Source organism: Oryctolagus cuniculus, chromosome 18 (genome assembly GCF_051225735.1).
Source record: "Oryctolagus cuniculus isolate XC-2025 breed Fujian yellow rabbit chromosome 18, ASM5122573v1, whole genome shotgun sequence".
Lineage (NCBI taxonomy): Eukaryota > Metazoa > Chordata > Mammalia > Lagomorpha > Leporidae > Oryctolagus > Oryctolagus cuniculus.
In genome coordinates, this window is record NC_142884.1 from 62,542,780 (window position 1) to 62,568,234 (window position 25,455).

General features: G+C 46.2%; 1 long non-coding RNA gene across 1 annotated transcript; it reads right to left on the reverse strand.

Annotated features, from left to right (window-relative positions):
• Positions 1 to 18,798: 18,798 nt before the first annotated feature.
• LOC149120996 (uncharacterized) lies at positions 18,799 to 21,424 on the reverse strand. The gene is made up of 3 exons (XR_016224748.1): positions 21,184 to 21,424; positions 20,238 to 20,373; positions 18,799 to 18,859 (listed from the first exon to the last, which is right to left on the reverse strand). It is a non-coding gene; the product is annotated as an uncharacterized LOC149120996 (long non-coding RNA).
• Between the last annotated feature and the right edge of the window lie 4,031 nt (positions 21,425 to 25,455).

The window sequence follows — 25,455 nt, forward strand, 5'->3', positions numbered from 1 at the left end:
GGAGGATTAGCCTAGTGAGCCGCGGCGCCGGCCAAGGCCAACACTTTAATTTAAAAATGGGCAAAAGGGGGCGGGTATTTGGCATAGTGGTCAAGACCATTTACTGAAGCATCATTTGCAGTAGGGAAAACTTAGAATTCATCTGAATATCCATGAAAGGAGAAATATCCAAGCCCAGTGGGATATCACGTAAGAGCTAAAAACGTTAACAAGAATGAGATCTGTAATAACCACATAAAGTTTTCAGTGTTATAGCATTGAGTGAAAAAAAAAAACTGCAGAATAATTTACACAGTATAATTTGCTATTTAAAACTCTTGCATGTAGGAATCCTATATATTTTCTATGAATATATTTATATTTATGTAAAATTATAAAGAAAAATCAAGAAGTATAGCCTCAGAACTCCTAGAAGTGATTTTCTTTGGGAAAGGGAAAAAGGTGATGACATTGTGAAAACTGATTAAAGAGAATCACAGATGGGGCCAGCATTGTGGCATAATGGGTTAAGCCGCTGCTTACGATGCCAGTATCCCATATGGCCTCTGGTTCAAGTCCCGGCTGCTCCACTTCTGATCCAGCTCCCTGCTAATGTGCCTGGGAAGCCAGCAGAAGATGACTTAAGTCCCGGGGCCCCTGGGACACGTGGGAGAGCTGGAGGAAGCTCCCGGCTCCTGGCTTCAGCCTGGCCCAGCCCTGATCATCGCAGCCATTTGGGGAATGAACCAGTGGATAGAAGATTCTCTTTCTCTCTCTCTCTCTTTCTCTCTCTCTTTCTCTGTAACTCTGCCTTTTAAATAAATAAAATAAATCTTTAAAAAAAAGAAGAAAAAAAAAAAAGAATCACAAGGGCTGGTGTTTGGTGCAGTGTTCAGATGCCACTGGCACTTCCCCATCCCAGATCGGAGTGCTTAGATTTGAGTCCCAGTTCTACTTCTTACCCACTTTCCTGCTAATGTGCACCCTGGGAGGCAAGAAATGATGGCTCAAATAATTGGCGTCCCTGCCATCCATGTGGGAGACTTGAATGGAATTTCTGGCTCCTGGCTTTAGTCTGGCCCAGCCCTGGCTGTTGTGGGAATTTGGGGAGTGGATCCCAAGTAGGATAGAAGACGTATGTGTGTCTGTCTCTGGCTCTGTTGCTCTACTTTTCAAAGACAAATACAATTTTAAGGAGAATCACAACTTTTGCTGCAATATTTCTAATTTTTTCAAAGAAGAATGTATTTCTGTCCAACTAATAATTGAAAAGTTGATAAAAATGTAAGAAAAATAATGGTGAGATCTTAAAGGGAGTATTAATTGTAAAACAAGATGAACAATTATAAACTTGTCATTCAAACTTTTTCCACCCTATTTTGATTAACTAGAGGCTGCAAGGAGACAGTAATCATAGAGCCATCATTCAACAGCTCTGGGAACCTTCTGGAACACAAACAGTGCAGATTTCAATCAGGCCCCTCTTTCATATGCCACTTTCACATGTGATGTGAATAAACCCAGATCATATATCCTAAAGGTTTCACAGACCTTCCTTCTTCTTTTTCTTTTTTAAAAGATTATTTATTTGAAAGGCAGAGAGTTAAAGAGGGGCAGAGAGAGAGGTCTTCCATCCTCTGATTCACTCCCCAGATGGCTGTTGTGGAGCTGGGCCGATCAGAAGCCAGGAGCCAGGAGCTTCCTCTGGGTCTTCCCATGCTGGTGCAGTGGCCCAAGGACTTGGGCTGACTTCTACAGCTTTCCCAGGCCATAGCAGAGCTGGATGGGAAGTGGAGCAGCCAGGACTCGAACCAGCGCCCATATGGGATGCCAGCAACACAAGCAACGGTTTTACCCTCTATGCCACAGTGCCGGCCCCTAGCCCTTTCTTTTTGTACAATCTAGCAAATGGGCAACTCAAAGGAAGCTGGTGAAAAAAAGACAAGAGGTGTCCAAGTTCAATTTCAGATGGCCTTTTTATGCTATCCCCCATGTCGCCCTACACAGATGTTCTCTACAAGTGAGCTTGGCTCTGCGTGAGTCATGCCAGAATGGGATTGTCTAAAACGGTTTGAAGAGAGGAACTCACACTTCCTGAAATGATTCTCTTTTGACATGAATTCAAATTTAGGAAGGAGCTGTCTAAGGCTTTTATAAATACCCTTGATACATATGTGACTCAAGACCGACTTTATTTCCTCTGTCTTCCTGGTGCCTCTTTTATCTTACTGGGTGATGCTGTGTCTTTGGTTCCAGACGGCAGTGAGTGACAGCCGGGAGTTAGCCCTGTCTTCCTGTCCAGGTTCAAGAAAGGTGGGGCGTTTCCCTCCACTCAAGGGCCCAGGTGCCTGGAAATACTGCCAAGAGCTTCTTCCAACTCCAACAAAAATATAACGACATCCACCAGTTCTGGACTAGGCCTTGCTTTCGCCTAACTTGAAAATTAGGAGATAAGAAGAGCAGAGCGAAATGTTTTCCCCACGTGTGCAGTCCCCTGCCCTAGTCTTCCCCATCTCCAGCGTATCTCTCTGAGATAAGTGAGGCACAGCTAAAACAACACACTTATATGTTCCTCCTTCTTTTTGTTCTTTTATTTCGCACTAATCGTAGCACACTCTACAAATATGTTTCTCTTTTTGCTTCTTCTCCCACCCCACCACTAGAATGGACACTCCAGGAGAGAAGGGCTTTTGTTTGTATAATGTTGTATCCTAAGCACACAGAGCTGTGCCTGGCACACAAGAGTTGCTCAAGAAATGTTTGTTGAGTGAGTGAATGAACACACACTTTTCTGCTTGTTGCTTTTTTCATCTTGATCATATCATTTCAGTCCATAAGCAACCTCCTCATTCTTTCATGACTATATGATACTCCATTGTGTGTGTTCGTTATGATTTACTTAATCACACCCCCATAATGGAATTAATTGGTTTTTAATCTGTGGCTATAACGAATACTGCTGCCATTTGTGTCCCTGAACAAATATTACATCCCAGATATGTGAGTATATCTGCCTGTAAGATAAACAGTGCAGAATAGCTGGCTCAAAGGGGAGGTATGTTTTGTCAACTTCTTATTAATCAAAAGCACCTTGCATTGTCTAATTAGCTTTCGTGGGGCCTATGGCCATTGACTTCAGTCCAGCGTAGGGAAGTCTGTCACTAATGAAATTGTTCTGGCTAGTCCTGAACTTACCAACTCTGCTTATTCTCGCAAATCTCAACAGAAAAACACCACATAGGTTGGAACTGTTGAAGCAACACAGATGAATCTGGGAAATATAATTGCTGAAAAAAGGAAGCCAGACACAAGAGTACACAGCACGCCGCGGCTGCATGTACAAGGTGCCAAGTCAGGAACAAGCAAGGTGCAAACACGGTGATAGGAATGAGAACTGTGGGGGCCTGGTGTGAGGGAGCATTGGCTGGAAGGGGGCAGCAGGGGACTTTCTGAGGAGACCAGAAAGTTCCATCTTGAATTCAGTGGTGGTTGTGAGAATGTTTGTACTTACTTGTCAAAACTCATTGATACAAACACTAAAATGTAGACTTGTATTTATTTTAAACATTTATTTATTTATTTGAAAGAGAGAGAGAGAGAGAGAGAGATCTTCAATCCTCTGATTCACTCCTCAACTGATCACAAAGACTGGGGCACAGCTAGGCCAAAGCCAGGAACCCAGAAGTCCACTTGTGTCTCTCATGTGGTTGCAGGGGCTCAAGGACTTGGGCCATCTTCTGCTGCTTTTCCAAGCATAACAGGGAGTTGGATCTGAAGTGGAGCAACCAGGACTCAAACTGGCACCCATATGGGATGCCAGCATCGTAGGCAACAGCTTAACCAGCAGTACCCCAACACTGTGAATGTAGACTTTTAAAATGTAAAGTATACTCTGACTTGTAAGAGCTGAGCTCTGAGATCATAAGGCTTCAGTCACAACGGCCTTTTCCAGTTCTGCAAACACACTGTGCTTTTCACACCCAATAGCCTTTACACATCCTGTTCTCACCAACACAACCACAGCCACTCACCAATTCCTTCTCTCTCTCTCTCTCTCTCTCTCACACACACACACACACACAAATTGTCTTCTTACAACTGTGTGTCAAAGCACATGTTGTGCACAAAATGGCTGGGTTAATATACATACTGTTATAATCTGTATGAATTTCTTTGCAAAGTTCAGTCATAGAAATTGCTTGTTTCTCAATTTTGGGAGGATTCAGGATTATTATTTTAAAAATTTTAATTTTTTTTTAATTTGAAAGGTAGAAAGACAGAGATGGATTTCTTGTCTGGATCACTCCCTAAACACCTGCAGCAGTCAAGGCTGGGCCAGACTGAAGCCAGGAGTCCAGAACTCAGTGTTGAGCTCCCATGTGGTGGCAGGGACCCAAGTTCTTGAGCCTTTCCAGTATGTGTTTTATCAGGCAGCTGGCATCTGGTGCAGAGCCAGGGCTCCAACCCAGACCCTCTGACCTAAGATGAGGACATCCCACATGGAATCTTCACTACCGCATGAAGTACCTGCCCTAGGACTCAAACTTACATGTGACTTTAGTTCTCCCTTCTAGGTGGTGGAGGGTGACAAAATCCCAATCATTTGTAGCCACCTTCGCCACACAGCCTCCTGAGGTTAAAGAAGTTCTGGGATCGAGAAAATTCACAGCTAATGGAGAACAGCCCCAGGTCCCTGTAGTGGTTACTGAGACGCTTGTTCCGTGTCATTGCCTGGGAGGTAGAAGGCTCAGCCTCCATGTCAAGCTCAGCCACAGGGACCCTCCTGGAGAATCCCAGGGCCAAGGAAGTGCTTAGTTCTCTGTGCTGCTGGAGCCTCTGGCTACCTCAGTCCTGCTCCCTGCTGGGGATCCGTGTGTGACAGAGTCGGAGTCTCTCACTCAGGACCCCCTCTCTCTTCCCCCTCCCCCTCCCTGGATTTTTATTTGAAAAAACCCTTCTGCAGGGAACAGTGGCAAGGGCTAGAGGGGACCTGGGAACACATGGCGAGTTCCCAGCTAGGACTCAGCCTCCACGTCCATTAAATAGCAAATAAACTGGGAAAGAAGGGGGTCTGAGTGAGAAGGAGAAAGACAGTGTTTTTTTTCCCCCAAGCTTCTAAGAGAGCTTTGCAAACAATTGGAGTAATTAAAAGTTCTCAGAAGTAGCCGACTGGTGCCCTTTTCACCAAGGGAATGTGGGCCAAGCATGATACATTAAAAGAGAGGGAGCTGCCCTATTGAAGTTAAAAATACTCTTCAGTCACATGGCTAATTTGCTGGAATGCAGCAGTCAAGGGCTGTGGGCAGAGGGGGAGCTGGAAGCAGCTGGGGAGCTGGAAGCAGAGTGCCCGCCCTGGGGACTGCGTGTGCAGGGACAGAAAAACAGTGACTTAGGGCACCTTATCAGAAAGCTCACAGAAGTGGCAGGAAGAAGGCGAAGTGGGTTCAAGTTCCTTGCTGTGACCTTTGGGCTTATCAGACAGTGAAAGGATGGGTCAGGACTTGCCACCTGTGCTCCTGGGGTGCTGATTCACGACGCTGAGGTTGAAGGCTCTCCAGCTTCCCCTGCCTTTGAATCCGTTTCAAAGAAATGCTGAACCCGAAGGAGCCCTTTGATCCTAAACCCAAGGGAAAACCGATCTATAGGGTCTCCAGGGAAAACAGCTCAGGCCAGGAATACGAGTCTCAGTTTGGGACACTGGAGATTTTTTGAAATCTTTGAAACTGTAGTATTGAAATAGAAACTAAAAGTTATTCAGTGAATCCCTGAGTGTGAATTTATCTCTTTTCATTAGATTTGAAAGGCACAGAGACACGGGCAGAGCAACAGAGAGACACAGAGAGATTTCCCTTCAGCTGGTTTACTCCCCACATGCCTGCAACAGCCTGGGCTGGCCCAGGTTGAAGCCAGGAGCCCAGAACATGGGTGGCAGGGACCCAAGTACTTGAGCCATCACTTGCTGCCTCCCAGGGTGTGCAGGAAACTGGATTGGAAGTGGAAGATCCGGGCCCGGAACCAGGCACTCTGCTATGAGATGTGGACGTCCCAGTGGTATTTTAACCACTGCACCAGATGCCAAGCCTCCCAAGTGTGAATTTTCCACGTAAGGCTCAAAGAAGCTGACTTGCTCACAGTCACTCAACCAGTAAGTGACAGCTAGATTCAAACCTATGTCTAAGTGGAGAGGAGGGGCACAGTGGTTAGGAAGTGCAGGGTTCAAAGAGCCCTGATGTCAGCTCCTGGCTCCACCAAGAATGGGACCCTTTGGCAAGTTCCTAACACTTCTCAGTGGTGGTTTTACCATTTGTAATTTGGGGATGACAATAACAATTATCGCTTAGAGTTACTCTAATACATGTACACTGCTTAGTACAACTTATAGCCCGGAGGAAACGCTTAATACAATTTTAGATGCTATCACCCCATAGATTTTTCTGTACTACCCTACATCAAATCCTAGAGCCTTTTGTCAATTAACTTGCTTAAACATCCTCTTCTTCCCAGCTCCAATTCTTATCTATTATATACAAAGAAAAAAGAGGATTAGGCTGCCACCTGGGGTGCTGGCATCCCATATGTGCACCTGTTCAAGTCCTGGCCACTCCACTTCTGGTCCAGTTCCCTGCTAATATGTTTGCTAAAGCAGCAGAAGATGGCTCAGTTGCTTGGGCCCCTGCCACCCATGCAGGAGACCCAGATGGAATTCCTGGCTCCTAGCTTCAGCCTGCCCCAGCTCTGGCTGTTGCAGCCATTTGTGGAGTGAGCCAATACATGGGAGATACCTCTGTATCTCCCCCATCCCCCCCCCCCCCCCGTCACTCTGCTCTTCTAATAAGTAAGATAAGTATTTTTTAAGTGGATGCTTGAATTTTAAGATAATCTGTCCAGGGGCCAGCACCGTGGCTCACTTGGTTAATCTTCCGCCTGCGGCACTGGCATCCCATATGGGTGCTGGTTCTAGTCCCGGTTGCTCCTCTTCCAGTCCAGCTCTCTGCTGTGGCCCAGGAGTACAGTGGAGGATGGCCCAAGTGCTTGGGCCCCTGCACCCGCATGGGAGACCAGGAGGAAGCACCTGGCTCCTGGCTTCGGATCAGCGCAGCGCTGGCCGTGGTGGCCATTTGGGGTGGGGGGTGAACCAACTGAAGAAAGACCTTTCTCTCTCTCTCACTGTCTATAACTCTACCTGTCAAATAAATTAAAAAAAAAAAAAGGTAATCTGTCCAGCCTCAGTGAACTAGCTACTTCTTCTGGCATTTCCCTCACCCTAACTCACACGTGTGACTTGTTTTCTCCTAAGCTATAAGCCCTCTGGGCTGTGTTTTCAGTGCAGTTACCAGTTTGCTGGCAAGCATAAACAGTGCCAACAGGAAGAAGCAAGTACTGCTGGCCCAAGTGCAGCAGCCAGGCCCATTCAAATCCTTAGAATATTTGATCAGTTTTCACATTCGTGATGGGCACCGCTAACGGACGTGCTCTTGATATCTGGTGGAGATTCAGGCTGATGGTGTCTCTGGCAGTGGAAGCCAAGTTCTCTGTGTGTACATATGTTGGCAAGGACCCGAGATTTGCTTCATACCAGCCTGAGCCAAAAAAGGCGAATTTCGTGGCTCATGGAACCCGAGGAGCAGATTTCAATGACTCAGGTGTTCAAAACTGTCTGTTTTGTGGGGCTCCACTTCTCAGCCTCATTCTTTCTAGTTGGCCAAGGAACAGTTTGGGAGAAACCCAACTCTACTTCTGCTGCAACAGTTTGATATTGTTTACACAAAGTAGTGTTTTTCAGGCACTCCCCCTTTTCTGCTTGTTCCCTGATTGGCTACCTTAAATCATGTGCCCATTCCTGAAGCAATGAGGACCCAGGAAAATGGACTTTTCTGATTGGACAGATTGGATCACATGCCCACCCCTGTCACCAAGGGGAGGCGGAACGCACTGATTGGTTCCTACACTAGCTTCACGTACAAGGGGCGAGGAATAGTTCCTCAAAAGAAGATGGGCTGCTGAAACCAGAAGAAAGGGAAACTGGGGCCAGGGATTGGGGCATCAGTTGGGAATGCCAACATCCCATGTGGGAGGGCCTGGTTCAAGTCCCAGTTACTCTGCTTCCCAACCGGCCTCCTGCTAATGTGCACCCTGGGAGGCAGCAGGTGACGGCTCAAACACTTAAGTCCCTGCCACCCACGTGGGAGACCAGGATTGAATTCTGGGCTCCTGGCTTCTGCTTGGCCCAGCCCCAGCTGTTGTGGGCATCTGGGAAGTGAAGCAGCGCAGGACAGATGTCTTTCTGTCTCTGCCTTTGAAAGAAAATAAATAAATAAACATTTAAACTGAAAAAAAAAAGGGGGGGGGAAGGTAGGCAGATATATAAACTTTAAGAACCAAAGTCCACGACAGCACCCACGTGCACTGTCCATTGCAGTGGTCTATAGCCCGCTCGGCCTCCTCAGGGTGTTCTCGAATCGAAGAAATAGGAAGAACCTTGCAACACCCCAGGCCCCTCTTCAGTCACTCTTCCTGCACCTAGGAAAGGGAGCACATTAGGAGAAACTGGCCACGAGCTGCCAGTACCTTCCCTGTCCTGGTCAGTAAGGGTACAGGGGCAGCAGGGCCCTGGGTCTTCTGTCCCCGACATGCGGTGAGCAGGCCAACCCCTTGCTGCCTGGCCTGGCAGACGAGTCTGGTTATTTAGGATGCAAGGAAGCCTGTGTGGCACACACACACCCAGCTGCAGTTTCCAACTTGTAGCCTTTATCAGAGGGTAGCCCATCTTCTGGCTTTTTCCTCTTGGCTTGGTTCAGAACCGAGGAGGAAGGCGCCTGCGATATAGTGAATCCCTTTTCAGAAGTCAACAGGAGCCCCGTCCACTTAGAGCACCAAGGACCACAGATTCATCTTCTTACTCGCCCCCTTCTTGGCTGGGCAAGATGCTGCTGGTCCTGGGATCCAAGGAATCGCGGAAGGCTAGGGCAACTCTGAGGGAATTCTCTAGAAGGGCAAGGGAGCTAGATTTGCTTGTGCCTGCAGGTGAGAGGAGCTGGGTTATTATTTCACGTGGAAGGGGAAAAATAATGGAGGGATGATTTCATCGTGGCCTTCGCAGGGCCGCACGGCGGGCGTGGCGTCCCTGGTATTTTTCCACAGCCTCGCCCTGGCCGGGATCACAGTCACATCTGTCCCCTACCTCTCCTGTCCCATTCGTATCCTTCCACACCCACCTCTTGGAAAACAAATAAATTGTTCCATGGATTATTTTTATTAATATTAATTAGAGAGGTATAAGAGTTTGGAGCCCACAAACCAACTCATTTATTTTTAATTACGAATATAATACACAGTCCTTGGAAAAGAAAGAAAAAGGATGTAGAAAAGCATGAAGATGAAAGCGTAAATCTACTCCTGGCCCTCAAATCCAAGATAGCTATTCTCGGCATTTTGATTTATTACTGCCCAGCCTTTTTCCTATACTATATTTTAGATTTTATTATAACTTTAGAAATCGTCTAAAAGTGTCTCCAATAATATGAAAATGTGTAAAATATAGAAGATGACACGTGATATAATCTGCTATTTCTTGTAACATTGATGTACATGTTACTATTAAGCATTTTTTGTCACCACTTCCCTTTCTCTCCTCTGACCCAAAGAATAACTGAAATTATTGGCACCCATTAGAGAAAATGATGTTGGTATCATGACACCCGTTTTAGGGAAGGACTGAGGCTTCCACACTTGCCCACAGGCACACCGGACTATTGCCTTTGCGGCCAGGGTCTCTAGGGAAAGAACAATTTCCTAATTTAATAGGCAGTTTTGGTATAAAAGAGTGGAAAGGTTGTGGGCCTTTGGTTTAGCAGTTTAAAAGCCTCTCGTGGGGCTGGCGCCGGGGCTCACTTGGCTAATCCTCCGCCTGCGGCACCAGCATCCCATGTGGGTGACGGGTTGTAGTCACGGTTGCTCCTTTCCAGTCCAGCTCTCTGCTTGGCCCGGGAGGGCAGTGGAGGATGGCCCAGGTACTTGGGCACCTGCACCCGCGTCGGAGACCAGGAAGAAGTACCTGGTTCCTGCACAGCACCAGCCGTAGCAGCCATTTGAGGGGTGAAGCAACAGAAGGAAGACCTCTCTCTCTGTCTCTCTCTCACCGTCTAACTCTGCCTGTCAAAATAAATAAATAAAAAATAAAAGCCTCTTGAGACAACCTGCATCCCGTATTGGAATGCCTAGGTTTCGAGGCCTGGTCCGTTTCTGATTCCATCTTCCTGCTAATGCAAACTCTAGGAAGCAGCAGGAGACACCTCAAGCACTTGGGTCACTGCCACCCATGTGGAAGACCTGGACTGAGTTCCAGGCTGCTGACGTTGGCCTGTCCCAGCCCCAGCTGCTGACTACTTATCTGATGAGCGAGTCAGGGGGTGAAAGAGCTCTCTGTCTCTGTCTCTCTGTCATATATATACATTAAGAGAAGCAACTTCCATAAACCAGGGCCCTAGGCCTTCTTTTTCCACCAGAAACCCCCAGGGTACCTGCACTTACTCAAGTCAAGCTCTCCAGCTCCAGGAGTTTGCTTCTGGGAACCTATAGCTTCAAGTGCACAAAGAGCCCAGGGAAAGTTCTTTATCAGCAGGAGAATGATTTTATTCCATGTGTTTCCTTACATGAGTTGGGACAATAAGGGAGAAAGAATGAGAAGAAATAAAAGGCCAGTTACTTAGGCCACTTTTAATGAATCACCCCACAGTGTCATTACCCATCCCCAGTCAGGAAAAGCTTGAGTTTTTCCCATGCCAAGAAAAACAGAGGGCAGGAAGAAACAAATTATGACCTTGTTTGTGTTTTGTGTCCTAACTATTTGATTTATAGGCCTTGATCTAGTGATTATGGATGAAAGAAAATATTTCAGTGTCCCAAACCTAACCTGAACTTAACCGGGAGTGGGTCTCACGTCCACTGCTCCAAGTTAGCACGAAGTGAAAATGCTTCAAGAATAAAGCTTTTTTTGGGCTTGGGCTTGGGCTGGGGCTGCCTTAGGCATTTTTAACCCAGAAGCAAGGCCAAATTCCTTTCCCACACTCCAATATCAAAATATTCTGTTTGGAAATTGCAATCCTTTCCACTTATTCCAGAAGTTGACCATTTATCTATTCAACTAATGATCGTTAAGCACCTACTGTACGCCAAGTGCCATGTCAGACACTGGTGATAAAATAGTCAGCATAAAGATCAATCAACACGTGCATCAGAAAACATAATGTAGCCTTGAGTTCTATGAAGAGAAAGAAAAGCAAACAATGTTAGAGAGAAACCAAGTAGCCTCTTAGGATGAGGTAGCTAGGCCATTCTTACTAAGGTGGTGACATTTAAGCTGAGATTAGAATGATAAGATCTGGGGGCCAGTGCTGTAGCATAGTGGGTAAAGCCTCAACCTGCAGTGCTGGCTTCCCATATGGGTGCTGGTTCAAGTCCCAGCTGCTCCTCTTCTGATCCAGCTCTCAGCTGTGCCCTGAGAAAGCAGTAGAATGTGGCCCAAGTCCTTGGGCCCCCATGTGGGAGACCCGGAAGAAGCTCCTGGCTCCTGGCTTCGGATTGGCGCAGCTCCGGCCATTGAAGCCAATTGGGGAGTGAACCATCAGATGGAAGACTTTTCTCTCTCTCTGCCTCTGCCTCTCTCTCTGTGTAACTCTTTCAAATAAATAAATAATCTTTAAAACAATGATAAGATCTGAATGTAAAGTTAAGATAGAGGAGGTCATTTCAAGCAGAGGAAATAGCTTGGTGTATAGAAATTAAACTTCTCAACTCAAAAGAAATTCTTGGTAATTTGGATTACTTCTTAGGAGTTGATTTGCAAGAGTTACAGAGAGGGAGAAACAGGGGTCTTCCATCCACCGATTCACTCCCCAGATAGCAGCAATGGCTGAGGTTGGGCCAGACCAGAGCCAGGAGCCTGGAATTGTATAGGTTCACCCCCTAGGTGGCAGGGGCCCAAGAAGTTGGATAAATTCCTTTTTGCTCTAAACTATAGAAACAGATATTCAACCTCAGGAATAAGGAGGGAAATGTAAATTAAAACTATGGAGTGATATGAGTTTCTAAAATGAAAGTTTGAAAACTTTGATTACGTACTCCATATGTAGGATGGCTTAACCTGGCACTCAAACACTTTGCCAGGGAGAACGTTAGATTCTAGTGGTAAGATTCAACTGTTAGCACTACAGCAGTTTATGCCTTTGACCTAGAGGTCTCATTCTTTCTTACACATGGGCATAACAGAGGAAAGCTCAAGGTTGCTAATTACAGTATTGTTTGTCATTGCAAAAAAGTGGAAACAATCCAAATCTCTTCCAGTAAGAAACAAGTTAAATTATGGTATAGTCATATCAAACCATGAACGAATACCAAACTGTTGAAAACTATGCAACTGGAAAAATGAACAAGGTGGCTCTCTATGTGTTAAAACCTAAGAAGTTATAAGTTACATTGTCACTGGAGGAAAGGCGGTGGAAGCCGTGGGGTTCTTGTCTTCAGGTAAGAAAGAATTCAGGCGTGAGACAGTGAATTAATAGGGCGTTACTGGGGATATGGCGTCCGTCAGGATGATACTCCTGGGCAGGCCAGGCGGGCGGCTCAGCGGAGAGGCAGAGGGCGGAGTGTGCAGTCTGTTTGGACTCCTTAGGTTTTTAAGGGAGCCTGTTTACCCACCTCGCTGCTCCTCCAGGACAAAGGGTGGGGAGACCTAGCAGAAGGGTTTGTTGGGTGAAAATTAGCAAATTCCTCCCCAGATTTGCTGGTGGGGCAGAGCAGAGGGCCTTCCCTTATGGCATCTGAGAAGATTTTGTTGCCCCGTGTTATCAGGTCAGGTAACCTATCTGGTCCTGAGGAGGGAGTTCTCCCTGGAGCTTTCCTTGAGGGAAGGGCTGGGACCACCTGGGAGGTTCAGGGTCTGGGCAGGATGTGAAGTGCAGGATGCTGGGCTTCTGGGGCTTCCGTAGTAGGTGCTGGGGTTCAGGCCCTTCTCACACACACAGAGGCTAAATTTCTGACTTGCTACCTAACAATATGATTAAGTAAAAAAACCAGAAATCAGAAAATCTATCTTTTACATTAAAAGGTGATACAGTAGGCATAAACGTTTATATGGAGTTGCATTTGCATAAAAAAACTCAGGAAGGATATACAAAAAATTAATGTAAATGATTATGTGGGGTGAATGAGCAGAAGGAAGTCAAAAACTGGGTATAAAAGTAGGTAAGAGATGTTTTATTGGATGCCATATGCCTTTTAATTTCCTTCCTTCCTTCCTTTCTTTCTTTTTAAGTTTTGAGCCATGTTAATGTAGTATGGATTCAGAAAATGACATTTAAAAATTTTTCCTAGGGCCAGCATTGCGGCCCAGTAGGCTAAGCCACACGTGATACAAGCATCAGAGTGCTGGTTCAAGTCCTGGCTGATCCACTTCTGACCAGGCTCTCTGCTAATGCACCTAGGAAAGCAGTGAAGATGGCCATGCAGGAGTCACAGATGGAATTCCTGGCTCTTGGCTTTGGCCTGGCCCAGTCATGGCTGTTGTGGGCATTTGGGGCGTGAACCAGTGGACAGAAGATCTCTCCATCTGTCTTGTCTTTTCTCTGTGTTGCTCTTCCTTCCAAATAAGCAAGCAAACACATAAATCTAATTATTTTAATATTTATTTATTTGAAAGGCAGAATATTGGGGGTGTGGGGAGAGGGAAAGAGAGACTTTCCATCTGCTGATTCACTCCTCATATGCCCACAACAACCAGGTCTGGGCCATGTGGAAGCCAGGAGCCAGGCACTCCATCCTGGTCTTATGGGTTGCAGGGGCCCAAGAACTTGGACTAGCACCTGCTACCTTCCCAGGCACGTTAGCAAGAAGCTGGACCAGAAGCAGAGCAGCCAGGACTAGAATGGACACTCTGATATGGGATGCCAGTGTCATAAATGGTGACTTAACCCACTGCTCCACAGTGCAGGCCCCCCAAAGTAAATCTTATAAAAAATTATTCCTGCTACTACTCCAGTAGCTTATCATGTAATGTATAATCACTTTCACTTATGCAGCCACAACCTTGAGAAAGTATTTATTTATTTATTTTTTAAAGATTTATTTATTTTACTTGAAAGTCAGAGTTACACAGAGAAAGGAGAGGCAGAGAGAGAGATAAAGAAGTCTTCCATCCGCTGGTTCACTCCCCAAGTGGCCGCAATGGCCGGAGTTGCGCTGATCTGAAACCGGGAGCTTCTTCCATGTCTCCCACATGAGTGCAGAGGCCCAAGGACTTGGGCCATCTTCTACTGCTTTCCTAGGCCATAGCAGAGAGATGGATCGGAAGTGGAGCAGCCAGGTCTCAAACCAGCGCCCATGTGGGATGCTGGCACTGCAAGGGGGGGCTTTACCCACTATACTACAGCACCAGCCCCTGATAAAGTTTATATTTAAATGTGGATTTTGGTAAATAAAAGGCACAATTAGTACATAAAAATATATGTCAATGGAATTAAACAGGATCTATAAAAAGGTTAGCATAAGGTCTATTCAAGGAAGAGCTTGAGTGACCTAGGCCTGGGAGACACATACCCAACAGCTTTCAATGAGCCTTGTGCAGCATTCCCATGTGGTCAAACTCTGGTCAGCATTTAGGTATTACACAGTGAGCTTGTGTTGGCTTGGCTTGGAAAAGTGGGTCTTAGGTAAGCAGGGGGCAGGGGAATGAATTTTTTACTGATTGGAGATGAGACTATCACTGGGTAAAAACACCTTCAGAGATGGAGGGTATTGTCTCTAAAAAGAGGCTATTAAAAAGAAGGCTACGGATGGATTTTAAGGGAGGCATTTCTGGGAGTGGGTAAGGAATGCAGAGATAAAGAACAAAAGATAGGTCAAGGTTTCTTCAGATGGCTAAGACAAAACACACCCTTGTACACATCCCCAATCTCTCACCATTTCATAAGCTTCAACACTTTCTTTTGAATGCGTTGCAGGCTTTTTTAGGGGCAATTTCTTCATTTCTTCATTTAAAAGCTGATTTTAAAAAATGTAAGGGGAATAGGCATTTAGCCTAGAGGTTAGGACTCCTGTGTCCTACATCAAAGTACTGGTGATATACTCCAATTCAAGCTTCCTGCTAATGCAGACCCTGGGAGCCGAGGATAACTCAAGTGACTGGATTCTCGCCTCCCTTGTGGGAGACCTGGATTGAGTTTCCAACTCCCAGGTTTGGCCCCAGCCCAGCCCCATCAGATTTGTGGAGCGAACCATCAAATTGGAGCACTATCTTGCTTTCTCTCTAATAATACTAATAAATAAATAATTTAAAAATACATGAAAGGTTCACTCCACCTCTGTGGTTGTTTCTATGTTTTGCTACAGTGAAAGGAATGTGTAAGTTGTCAGACTCAGAATGGAGTTTCTTGTATCAACCCTAACCAAAAAAAGCAAGAGATCTTAAAGAAAGTGTTCTTCTCGCCGATGGTAACTATCACAAAAGACTCTGCGAGAACTACTTCATTACACAGAGGCCACCACAACCTATACAAAAGGTACTTCTGGGGGCCAGCTTGTGGTGCAGTGGGTTAAGCCAGCATTCCACATGAGCGATGGTTCCTGTTAGGAAAAGAGCTGCAGATTGGTGCCCCCTCACACAGGGCACCAAAATGTTAGGAAAAGAGGTGCAGAATAGAGAGGAGGCAGGGTACGAATCTACAGCCAGGCAGAATGTATTCAGAGAAGATAAATTCGTAGAGGTGGGTGACCAACTACCCATGTGCACACGTGGCAGAAGGCCTCGACCCCGGGGGCCAGACCTTTTTAAGGGGGGCTAGAGTAGAGGGCAGCAGGCCGAGGGGAATTCCTGGAACTGGATGGGGCCTTTGGAACCTGCAAAAGAATGCAGGGTGGGTCATGAAGGCAATAGAGTGTGAGACCCAAATTGAGATTCAAGGGCAAAGTGTACATCCCAATGTTCATCTATCTTTTGAGCGATGAGCAAGAATAGCTGAGGCTCTTGTTCATCAGTTCAAGTCCCGGCTGCTCCATTTCTGATACAGCTCCCTGCTAATGTACCTGGGAAGGCAGCAGAGGATGGCCCAGATATTTGGGGCCCTGCTGTAGCAACATTCATGTACAGAGAAAAGACACCAAGGCCTTTAACAGGAAGTAGTCTTTTATTATTTATGGCAGCATAAGGCTTAGGTGGAATTTCTTTTTTTTAATAAAGATTTTATTTATTTATTTGAAAGTCAGAGTTACACAGAGAGAGAAGAGGCAGAGAGAGAGAAGGAGAGGCAGAGAGAGAGAGGTCTTCCATCTGCTGGTTCACTCCTCAGTTGGCCCCAACGGCTGAAGCTGCACTGATCCAAAGCCAGGAGCCAAGAGCTTCCTCTGGGTCCTCCCATGCGGGTGCAGGGGTCCAAAGACTTGGAACATCTTTCCCAGGCCATAGCAGAGAGCTGGAAAGGAAGTAGAGCAACCGGGACTGGAATCGGTGCCATATGGGATGCTAGCATTGCAGGTGATGGCTTTACTTGCTAGTCACAGTGCCAGCCCCAGAGGTGGAATTTCTTATTCAAAAGCCTGAGCCCCAACAAAGAGGTACTTTCTTCTATATGGTTTTAGCCTTGTTGTCTCCCCTTATATGGTCACACGCATACATTTGATTGGGTATTCAAATGTTTCATGGCAGCCACAGGAATTGATACACTACTGCTCATGTATAGCAGTTACTGACCATGCTTTCTTCCACACACATACTGAGCCGTCTGCTGTCTGGCAAGCGTTAACACCATTGCTCCCTGCTAACAAGCAGGACCTGAAATGGTTACATATAAGCAGCTAATAACTACAGTGGAAGCATTCGTGGGCAAGCAGATAACAACCACATTTCATTCCCAGGACAGATTTCTGCCTTTTTCTTCTTCTGACCTTGGGGAGGCTTCTACCACAACTTCAATCATGTCAGTTAGAGACAGTTTAATTAAGAGACAAAGGCCTCTGCCACATCCCCCACTCTGATGCTCGGAACCCCCGCGGGTCAGAGAGCATCATCCTGGTCCAAGGACTTCCATTTTTACAGCATTGTGACATGTGTAGCTGTTTTTTTCTCTACCACAGTCTCTATGAGGCTAGAGACAGTTTTTATAAACAAGGGCACAAGACAAGGTAAAATCAGACAAGCCCCTAACATTCCAATCACAGCACCTTTGAGAGATTTGAATGCATCAAGAGTGCAAAACCATCCTCCACACAAGTCTCTGGGTTCCAGCCCTTTCACCTCTGGACCAGAACATGGGCGACTCTTTTCATTTGATCAGTAATTTTTTTATGACCTTGTCCTCATCGTCTATTTATAACAACAGTTGCTTAAATTAAATTTTCCACAAACTCCACCTTTAGAAGCACGTAAATAATCTAGGGCTAGGTGGTTTTGGTAGACAGCATTGCGTGTTTGAGTATGTTGTTTGGCCAGTATATTAAGAGCCCTTGCAGTTTCATTAGTTATAATCTGGACAGCAGCCTGTAACCTGAAGATGTGGTTTAACATGTAGATGGGAGTATGATATCCCCTGGACCCATATTTTGTCTAGGTGGCAGGACCATAAATTTTATTTTTTTAAAGATTTATTTATTTTTTACTTGAAAGTCAGAGTTACACACAGGAGAGGCAGAGAGAGGTCTTCCATCCGATGGTTTACTCCCCAATTGGCCGCAACAGCTGATCCAAAGCCAGGAGCCAGGAGCCTCTTCCAGGTCTCCCACGTGGGTGCCAGGGGCTCAGGGACTTGGGCCATCTTCTACTGCTTTCCCAGGCCATAGCAGAGAGCTGGATCGGAAGTGAAGTAGCCGGGACTAGAACCAGCACCCATATGGGATGCCAGTGCTTCAGGCCAGGGTGTTAACCCGCTGTGCCACAGCACTGGCCATCATAAATTTTTTTTTTCATCATAAATTTTCAACTAGAGCTTTAAGCTGTTCTCCCCATGGGGCGAGACAGTACTTTCTAATAATTGAGGTTTTTAGAAGCTAATACAGCATTGGACGAGTGGGGAGACTTTGTCTCAACGTAGGGCTCAAGGAGGTTTAACCATTGATCTGCATGTTGGTTCCCCCACAGACGTAACAAGGAGAGATACTTAGTGATTGAGCTGTAGTTTCTGTGGTAATGGGTATGGCAGGGAAGTCCTTTATCATTTCCTCATAGAAGGAATGAAAAATCTCATGAGGAGGCCTGGCCCGTGGTCTTCACGCTTCTGAAGTCTAATAAGCCCCAGGACCTTGGCCTCCTCTGTTAGTGTATATCACCCTGTCAATTACCTCCCAATCCAGGGTCGTTAGGTTGAGGAGAGTGAAATTAACTGGGTTACAGGTTCCCAAATGACAGTCTGATGAGGCAACACCCTTCTGGAGAAGTGCCAAGTGACCCATGAAGCACAACCCCAAGGACAGTTAGGGGACAAGCTGGGGCCCCTTACACACGTATTTGTCGTTAGACAGACACTCTCCTTCCCACCACAGGCCCCCATGTGGACTGTGGTAGCTGGTCTCCACCAGCAGCCTCTTACTTCCCGCGTCTAAGTGAGGTGACTCGTTATACTCCGTGACCCCACCTGCATCAAAAGAGTGACACTGTCCATTTGGATTGGTGAAGCAGAGTTGTGGTGACACCCTGGCCTGATCGCTCACGTGAATATGTGGGCCATAAGATGAGGGGGTCAGGTCCAAAAAGGGGAGCCAAATCAGAAACAACCAGTGACAACGAAGCAACCTATCCACAGGAGGAAAAGAAAAACTTTAAGAGAAGCTTCTTACCACAGTCCCAGTGGGTTGGAGTGGTTGTCATCAGTCCTATTGTTAACATTTAGGCCTAAAACTGTAATAACAGAAATAAGGATTTGCAATGCATTACAAGAGAAAACCAATATAAAAAGGCAAGAAAAAATAATCAAGGCCGGCGCCGCGGCTCACTAGGCTAATCCTCCGCCTAGTGGCGCCGGCACACCGGGTTCTAGTCCCGGTCGGGGTGCCGGATTCTGTCCTGGTTGCCCCTCTTCCAGGCAAGCCCTCTGCTGTGGCCAGGGAGTGCAGTGGAGGATGGCCCAAGTGCTTGGGCCCTGCACCCCATGGGAGACCAGGAAAAGCACCTGGCTCCTGGCTCCTGCCATCGGATCAGCGCGGTGCGCCGGCCGCAGCGTGCTGGCTGCGGCGGCCATTGGAGGGTGAACCAACGGCAAAGGAAGACCTTTCTCTCTGTCTGTCTCTCTCACTGTCCACTCTGCCTGTCCAAAAAAAAAAAAAAAAAAAAAATCAGTCCATTTATTTTATTGGGCAGCTGATTCCTCAAGCTTTGGCCGTGCATAAATCAGTCAGCTTCCGGAGTGCTGAAGCAAGGCTGCTGTCTTGTGGAGTTCCTCTGCGGCCACTGGCCCTGGCCATCTCTTTAGGGCTGGCTCGAATGGTTCAGGTGGTCAACTTGAGCTGTGTTGCGCATCCGAGATGCACTCCAGGCACAGGCTGCTGGCTTCACTCTGCTGTGGTGGACCTTGGGGGCTCTCTGGTCGGTAACTGTTACAGGAGCGAATGAAGCAACAGTAAAGTGACCTCTTGAAGGGGGTCTTAGGGGCTGAATGCTTTATTTATTATTATTATTTTTTGCACCCACACAGCATCTCCTGGCATTTTATCATTTGGGCATTAGTTAGCCAGTGTTGTCTTTTATTTGCAAGGGTTTGTTTGATCTGTTCGAAGGCCTCTTTGTTTTTTTTTTTTTTTACAATAGAGGACTTCTTCCCCCCTTTGTGGCTTTGTAAGTCTGGAGGAAACAGATCCAACAAGTAAACTAAATACAGCAGGGTCTAAAACAAAAGATTGGATCATTATTAGAGTGCCTAGGAAAGGTATTATCTAAACCAGGAGGAATTTTTCTCATTGAGAGAGGCATGTAGGCCCGGCTGGGTATAGGTGAGGCCTAGACCTATCTGTCTCTTTACACGGGTACTGGAAGCTGTGAACCTCTTTAGAGAAGACACCCTGTTGACTGTCATTACGTAGCCGGCCTGGGAGGAGAGCTGGCCTGCACAGGAGGTTAGTGTAGAACAGGCAGCATATCCAAGAGGAGGGTCACAGTCCTGCCTGTTACTGACCCTGGGCCTTTCCCTCTGCAGCGGCGCTAACTGGAAACGGAATAAAGGGCTTTTTCAGGTTGGAGCCCGCAGGGCCTGTGGCTCTAACCTGGGAGCCCTTCCACTTACCCAGCTCTTGAACAGGATTTTGTAGAACCTGGCTTTTGTCAGGACAGCTGTTTGCCCAGTTTCTTGGCTTTCCATATCAAAATATGATGCTATTTGAGGTGGACTGGCCTCGCTGTGTTTCTTTGATGGCAGAAAACTGTGTAAAGCACAAAGATAGGTTGGCTTGCCACCTCTCTAGATTGCTGCTGTTCCTGGCTCCCTCTCCTCTCTCCTGGTCTCTGTTCGAGTAGACCACAGAGGCAGCCTCTAGGATGTCAGCCAAGGGGGTGCTCAGCCTTAGCCCCAATCTTTGGTGGCCTAAGCTAGAAATCTGTAGTCACAGGCATGTTTTGACAGCATTTTCTGTGTGACAGCATAAAGCTCACGAGGAGAGTTATGTCTTTTTAGATAAGATCAAAACATGATGCTCAGCTTGCCTAATCTGTCTATAAATTTTGATGTCATTAATAACATTTTATCTTTTATGTTATCAACCTATACATTTTAATGAATATACTTAATTTACCTAAGAAATTAAAGTATTAGGTAAGTATGGTATTACCTTAAGTCATGATTTTTGCCAAAGAACAACTTTAAGTGGGACTTTATAGGGAGCATTGAGCACTTTATCATACTTTGCCTATATTATTTTTAGATCAACATTATGCCTTTATGATTGCAAGTATCTAACACAAGTACAACTTGCTTGACCAGCAAACCCAAGCACAAACGTGTCAGAGATTTATTTAAGTCACATGCACCAAAAAGGTATTTTGTGTTAATTTAGCAATCTTAATGTATATGAGTTTTTTAGTCCACAAGCCAATGTTATTATTATTATTATTTATGGTTTCATCTCTGCACTCTATTGTCTTATAAGATTGCTAGGGCACCTCTGGGAGTTAATCAGGCTCCCCTTCTGCCACTTAGGGTAGGTCCACCAAACCAAATGAACAGGAGTTCTTACCAGTTCCAATGGGTGGTGCTCCTTAGGCTAGCTCTTGTGCTCACTGCGTTCTGTTGTGTTCTCAGGGTCAGAATCTCACGCTGAGGGAGAACCACTCCCCACAGAGCAAGTGGTCTGCTGGAGCCACGGGAGTTCACTCTACCCCGCACCCCCATGCTAGGGGCCTCATGCCCCATGAGACAAAGGAGGTGAAAATCCACGTGGGAAGGCAGCAGAGGGTGGCCCAAATATTTGGGCCCTGCTGTAGCAGGATTCATATACAGAGATAAGACACCAAGGCCTTTAGCAGGAAGTGTTTTTTTTTTTTTTTTTTAATTTATGCCGGAATAAGGCCCAGGTGGAATTTATCCAAAAGCCTGAGCCCCAACAAAGAGGGGTACTTTCTTCTATATGGTTTTAGCCTCGTTGTCTCCCCTTATATGGTCACTTGCATACATTTGATTAGATATTCAAATGTTTCATGGCAGCCACAGGAATTGATACACTACTGCTCATGTATAGCAGTTACTGACGATGCTTTCTTCCACACACATACTGAGCCGTCTGCTGTCTGGCAAGGGTTAACACCATTGCTCCCTACTAACAAGCAGGACCTGAAATGGTTACATATAAGCAGCTAATAACTACAGTGGAAGCATTCGTGGGCAAGCAGATAACAACCACATTTCATTCCCAGGACAGATTTCTGCCTTTTTCTTCTTCTGACCTTGGGGAGGCTTCTACCACAACTTTAATCATGTCAGTTAGAGACAAGTTTAATTAAAAGACAAAGACCACCAGGTTGGTGCTGTGGGGTAGTGGGTAAAGCCACTGCCTTCAGCACTGGCATCACATATGGGCACTGGTTCGAGTCCTAGCTGCTCCACTTCCGATCCTGCTCCTTGCTGTGCCCTAGGAAAGCAGTGGAAGATGGCCCAAGTCCTTGGGCCCCTGCACCCTCATGGAAGACACAGAAGAAGCTCCAGGCTCCTGCCTTTGGATTGGCCCAGCTCCAAATGTTGTAGCCATTTGGAGAGTGAACCAGAGGATAGAAGAGCTCTCTCTTTCTCTCTGTGTCTGCCTCCCTGTAACTCTGCCTTTCAAATAAATTAAAAAAAAAAAAAAGACAAAAGCCTCTACCACACTACCACCCACCTGGGAGAACCAGAGAGAGTCCTGGTTTTGGCCTGACCCAGCCCAGGCCATTTTTGTGTCCATCTGGGGAGTGAACCAGCAGATGGAAGATTGATCTCTCTTGCTGTAACTCTGCCTTTCAAATCAATTATAGAAACCTATTAATGAACAGAAAGTACTATACAAGGACATCTGCTCAACCTTGATATGATACCCCGGTTATTAATCATTATGACCAAAGATGACAGTTTCAAAATATCTGATGAAATTCTCATTTTTAGCCTTTGAAAATATTCCCTTGTTTCAACATCTTTGAATGCACCCATCATTTATTATGTATGGCCTGGAAATTCCCAACGTAATGCTCTGTTGTTCCCAAATAAATATTGTTATTCTTTAGAGATTCTCTCTCAGATTGTTGTCTCACTGTTTGGGTTGATGGTACTCATCCTCAACAGACTAGATAAAGGCCGTTGACCAAAGGCGATCAGAGCATTCCAGGATGAAATCAGCCTAAAGGAAACCACATGTTTATAGAAACATGTTTTTTCAAGGGCTGGCAGTGTGGCTCAACAGGTTAAGCCTCTGCTTGCAACATCAGCATCCCATATAAGAGCGCCGATTTGAGTCCCGGCTGCTCTGCTTCCAATCCAGCTCCCTGCTAATGTGCTTGGGAAAGCAGCAGAAGGTGGCCCAACTCCTTGGGCCCCTGCCACCCATTTGGGAGACCCAGATGGAGTTCCAGGTTCCTGGCTTTGGCCTGGCCAACCCCTGCCATTGAGGTCATTTGAGGAGTAAATGATCAGATGGAAGATCTTTCTCTGTCTCTCCTTCTTTCTCAGTCACTGCCTTTAATTTTTTGTTTGTTTTTTGAGTTATGGTGACCTTTTGCCCAGTAGACTCTAGTGACAACCATTCCATCTATGTACTTGATTCTCTTCCACTGAAAGAACCCCTTCCATTACAAAGAGCTTCAGGATTTCAAGGTCTTTTCCCATCTGTTTTCTCATTGACTGCATACCTGCAATGTACAAAAGTGTTTTAACATTTTTAAACATTTTTTTATTTGACAGAGTTATAGACAGTGAGAGAGAGAGACAGAGAGAAAGGTCTTCCTTCCATTGGTTCACCCCCCAAATGGCCACCATGGCCAGAGCTATGCCGATCCGAAGCCAGGAGCCAGGTGCTTCCTCCTGGTCTCTCATGCAGGTGCAGGCACCCAAGCACTTGGGCCATCCTCCACTGCCCTCCTGGGCCACAGCAGAGAACTGGACTGGAAGAGGAGCAACCGGGACTAGAACCCGGCGCCCATATGGAATGCCAGCACCGCAGGTGGAGGATTAACCAAGTGAGCCACGGTGCCGGCCCCCACTGTTTTAACATTTAAAAATCACTCTGTCTCCCCTTATTCATGATCTTCCCCAACCACTAATCCAGATTCTAACACCATGTGTAAATTTCGCCTGTTTTTTTTTTTTTTTTTTTTTTTGGACAGGCAGAGTGGACAGTGAGAGAGAGAGACAGAGAGAAAGGAGAAAGGTCTTCCTTTTTTCCGTTGGTTCACCCCCAATGGCCACTGTGGCGGTGCACCGTGCTGATCCGAAGCCAGGAGCCAGGTGCTTCTCCTGGTCTCCTATGGGGTGCAGGGCCCAAGGACTTGGGCCATCCTCCACTGCACTCGTGGGCTACAGCAGACAGCTGGACTGGAAGAGGAGCAACCAGGACAGAATCCGGCACCCCGACAGGGACTAGAACCCGGGGTGCCAGCGCTGCAGGCAGAGGATTTGCCTAGTGAGCTGTGGTGCCGGCCTGGTTTGTTTTTTTTTTTTTAACAGCTTTATTGAGATATAACTCAATATGTCACACATCTCACTCATTTAACATGTACAATTCTGTTTTTTAGTATAGTTACAGGGTTATATAAATGCCATGACAATCTAATTTTATTTGTTTTCACTTATTTTTAAAGATTTTTTAAAAAATTTATTTAAAAGTCAGAGAGACAGAGAGGTAGAAAGAAAGAGGTAGAGAGAGAGAGAGAGAGAGAGACCTTTAATTCACTGATTCATTTCCCAGATGGCCACAATGGCTGAGGCTGGGCCAGGTCAAAGCCAGTGGTCAGGAACACCATCCTGGTCTCCATATGGGTAGTAGGAGGCCAAGCAGATGGGCCATCTTCTGCTGCTTTTCCAGGCACGTTAGCAGGGAGCTGGATCAGAGCAGCTGCGACTTGAACTGGCATAGCGATATGGAGTGGGCGTGTCACAAGTGGCAGCTTAACCCACTGTGCTGGCCTGTCTTCCGCCTGTCTTGAAATACTCCATACAATATTGTTAACCGTAGTCACCCTACTGTGCAGTTGAACACCAGAACCTTTTCCTCCTAACTGCGACTTTACACCTGCTGACTAATCTCTCCCTGTTTGCCCCTCTTGCTCCCTTCCCCAGCCTCTCCTAGCCACCCTGCCACTCTGTGTTTCTATGAGATCAGTGGCTTCAGGTTCCTTAGGAGTGAGATCATCCAGCATTTGATATTCTTTGCCTGGCTTATTTCACTTAATGTGAGCTTTTCCAGATTCATTCGTGTTGCTACAAATGAAAGGACTTCATCCACTAATGGCTGAATGATGTTCCAGTGTATGTGTGTGTGTGTGTGTATCTCACATTTCCTTTATCCATTCATCCACTGCTCGTGAGGTTGATTCCATACCTTCGCTACTGTAAGCAGTGCTGCGATGAACATAGGAGCACAGATATCTCCCCAACAGACTGATTCCATCTCCTTCCGATATATGCCCAGTAGTGCGCTTGCTCAATATGAGCTAGTTCTACCTTGCATTTTTTGTGGCACCTTATACTGTTTTCCATGATTGATCTACTAATTTACCTTCCTGCCAACAGTGTCTAAGAGTTCCCATTTCTCCACATCCACATCAGCACTTGTTATTTTTTCTATTTGAGAATAGCCATAGTATTTGGGGCACAGAGGTATGTCATTGTGTTTTTATTTTTTATTTTTATTTTTTTTATTTTTTTGACAGGCAGAGTGGACAGTGAGAGAGAGAGAGACAGAGAGAAAGGTCTTCCTTTGCCGTTGGTTCACCCTCCAATGGCCGCCGCAGCCGGCGCGCTGCGGCCGGCGCACCGCGCTGATCCGATG